Below are 4196 nucleotides of genomic sequence, written 5' to 3' on the forward strand. Positions count from 1 at the left end.
AAAAATGAAGTTGACTCACTTCCAAAATGTTGAATAACTTTGGCAATAAAGTGAAAGGTCATGTCAAAATGACCTGTTTGGCCCTCCCATCCCAATGTACTGGGCACACCCAGGATTTTACTGGGAGTCCCACCTTTAAAATCAAGACTAGCAGTGGGAAGGAGGCCATGAATGATGAAGACCAAAGGTTATAATGTTATATTTAGGCATATAAAATGCAATCATTCATTCCAATATTGCTAGAAGAAGTGTTATCCTACGACTACACATAATAAAACAAATTGAAATAACAATAAGCAATAGAGGAAATGTGATTATGCTTAGAACAAGTCATGAGCCCCAGGTGACAGTTTTCAAGTTTGTACAAAGTGTACTTCCTGCAAAGTTTCAACATCACCACCCATTCCCTCCCTCAACCACCCCCAACATACATCTGATGATGACTTTGATTCCACTAGGTGACTCTAATGGAGTTTCTCTTGGATTGTATTCTATAAGACCATTTCTTCTTCTTTTTTTGTTTTTTTTTTTATTTTTGTACTCTATTCTAAATCGTCTCAAGTTTGACCAAAATAAAAGACACCAGAAAGTTTCATTTGCTTCTGATTAGTGATTACTGGTTGGGTATACTCTTTTCTCTCTATTGTGAAATTTGAGTTACCATCTATGTCAGGTCTCACCTTGACACTAAGAGGGATTAATAGAGACTCATATTAAACTGGGAATTATTTTCTTCGATGGATTGGAACCCTTTTGGGGTCAGTCTTTATGAAGTGCTAAAGAATAACTGCCTCATTTCCTAACTCCTCGGGGAAACAGGAAAAGATGCTCTGTATGCCCAAATGGAACCTTTGAAAAGGCAGCCTGGAATAAATTAGAAAAATCAGTATGATTTCGAGTCTAGACATAACAGTAAACCTAGGGGAGGTGAAGTTTTGTTTTTTTCTCCATAACCAAGAGATTTGCCTTCTGGTGTAATTTCTGCCCATTTTGTTAACGTTGTCTGAGGATGTGCCTACCTTATCCCAGGAAATTGGTTTTGATCTCTTCAGCCAAACACTTGAAAGATCAACTCAGAAGAAGAAAAACTGAGTTAATTGTTAAATGAGTCTACTAATCGTTATACACAAATTGAAATAACTGACGAATCAAGGTAGCCATAATATTAAATGTGTTAATTCTGCTCTATATTTTTTCCTGTTTCTTGGCTTTTGAGAATCTGATGAAAACTATGGAACATCTAACCTGAAAAATTCACACTTGCACACTCACACACACACATTTTTAGAGAGTTTTAACAGAGTCCCTGATTTCTAACCACAGATCCCTGGAGGTACCCAGATAGGCATTTTTGTCACATTTAAATTAAATTTGATTTGTGAAAATTTTATCCAGAGATTCTTACTTGTAGTAGAATTCAGTAGAGCTGGGAGGCAATCTCTATTAGTGTTGTTGAATTGGGTGATACGAAGCTACTAAATACAAAAACACCCATCCCAAGCATGTTATGAGTCATAATATCACAACTGAAACAAACTTGAGGATGGAAAACTTGGTTTTCAGGATACTGTGAACATCAAAAATCTCTGATTTTTCTTTTTCACAGATGCTAATTGTCTTCTAAATTAAGCAGATTTCTTCCACTATAAATAAGGAATAGAAAAATGAATTTTTTCCACAACCCTTATTTATAACTGTGGTTTTCTATTAAAAGAGAGCTAGATATGTCTACTCTTTTATATTCATGCTTTAAATCAACATGCTTATTTATTTGTTTATTCTGTCAATCGCCTTATTAGGTATTGGTATATAAGGACTAGGTATATTCCCAGCACCATGCCAGCCACTAGGAATAGAAAGACAAATAAATAAAACCCAGCCCACTTTCAGGAAGTGGGAGAATATTGAAAAACCAAGAGAAGTATTTAACTCAAGTCATCATGTCAATTCTGAGGATAAAATTTGACAAGAGAGAAAAAGATATTTTCTTAGGATATATGCGTAAATCAATAAATTTGTTGTATTAAGGCTCAACTGTTATTGATTTTTAAAGAATGCTTCTAAGTTATAATTACACAATGGCATTAAAAATAGTTTGCTAATTTATACCACCAAAGCTTTACTTCATGAAACTTGCGCCACTTTTTGAGAAATATTCCTTATTTTGTTGTTTGAGGGAAAATTTTTGCTACACCCACCAAATGGCTAGAAAAAAGATTAATAGTACCAAATGTAACTGGAATTCTCATACATTGATGAGGTGAATTTAAACTGGTAAAACCACTTTTGGAAAACATTTAAGCACTTTCATATAAAGTTAAACATATTTCTATCCCTTGACCCAAAATTCTTCTAGATTTTTACCCAACAGAAATTAAAACACATGTCCAAAAAAAGACCTGTACAAGAAAGTTTATAATTGCCCCAGACTGGAAACACCCAAATGTTCATCAACAAGAGATATACAAACAAATTTTTGTATATTCATAAAATAAATACTATTCAACAATTTAAAAAATGGACAACTGATACACATAATACCATAGATGAACCTCAAAAATATGTGGTGAGACAGAAGCTACACACAAAAGAGAACATACTGTCTGCCCCATTTATATGAAGTTCTGGAACAGAACAAACTAATTGAATGATAGAAATCAGAACAGAGGTTGCCTCTGGGGGTTGTCTGGGATTGACTGAAAGGAGTCATGAAGGACTTTTCTGGGCATGCTGGAATGTCCTATACTTTGATGGGGTGGGTGTTACATGGTGGGGTAGGCAGAATAATGGTCCCCAAAGACATCCATGTCTTAATGCTCCAAACCTGTGAATGTGTTATCTTATATGGCAAAAGTACTTTGCAGATGTTATTAAGGTTGAGGGCCTTGAGATGGGGAAATTATCTTGGCTGGCCCAATCTAATTACTTAAGCTCTTAAAAGAAGAGAAACGTTCCCAGCTGTAGTCAGAGAGACAGAATAACAACAGAAGAAGGGGCAAAGAGATATAGCATTGCTGGCTTTGAAGATGGAGGAAAGGGTTATGAGCCAAGGAATGTGGGTGGTCTCTAGAAGGTGGGAAAGGCAAGGAAACGCTCTCCTTTAGAGCCCTGGATAGGAACACAGCCCTATCAACACCTTGATTTTAGTCCAGTGAGACCTATGTCAGACTTCTGACCTACAGAAGCATAAAATAATAAATTTGTGTTGTTTAAGGCTACTGTTTGTGGTAATTTGTTACAAGATGAATAGAAAATTAGTACAAGTGGGTATATGCATTTGTCAAAACTCATTAAAATAACACATTTAAGAACTGTATATTTCACTTCATGTTTATTGTGAATTGAATTGTTCCCCCCCCCCAAAAAAAAGTAAATAAAAGATATGTTAGAGTACTAACTTCCAGTGTTTCAGAATGACCTCGTTTTGGAATAGGGTCACTGCAGATGTAATTAGTTAAGACGAGGTCATACTGAAGTAGGATGGGCCCTTAACCCAAAATGACTAGTGTCCTTATAAAAAGAGGGGAAGTCAGAGACACAGTGAGAATACCATGTGACAAGAGAGGCAGAGATTGGAGTCATGTTCCAAGCTGCAAGACAAGGAGTGCCAAGAATTTAGGGCCTCACCAGGAGCTCAGAGGAGGCAAGGAGGGATTCTACTCAGTGTCTCACAGGGATTCTGGGACATCTTGATGTTGAACTTCTGGCCGTTAGAACTATGGGAAAATAAATTTCTGTTGTTCTAAGCTACCTAGTTTGTGGTACTTTGTTATGGCAGCCCTAGGAAACTAATACATATCTCAAAATAGAAAAGAAAGAAATCTGAAGTAGGAAAAAGAAATAAAATATCACAGATACAGTTGAAACCCTCGTCATAACCCTGTCCAACAAATTTCCTTCCTCTCTCCACAGAAGTAACCGCTATTCTGAGTTTCTTGTTTATTATTCCATGGCTTATACATTCCTATGTATCTGTGAATCATAGTAGTTTTGCATGTTTTCAAACTTTATATAAATAGAATCATATTGTATTTATTCTTATATAATTTTTTCACTCAATTTGTGCTTGTCAGAAGACTTCTTATTGTTAGGTGCAGCTCTAATACATTAATTTTCATCATTGTGTGGAATTCCATTTTATGAACAAAGCATAATTCCCTATTGTCTTGTAAATGGATCTTGAGGATATTTCCTTT

This window comes from Hipposideros armiger, unplaced genomic scaffold (genome assembly GCF_001890085.2).
Source record: "Hipposideros armiger isolate ML-2016 unplaced genomic scaffold, ASM189008v1 scaffold_655, whole genome shotgun sequence".
NCBI lineage: Eukaryota > Metazoa > Chordata > Mammalia > Chiroptera > Hipposideridae > Hipposideros > Hipposideros armiger.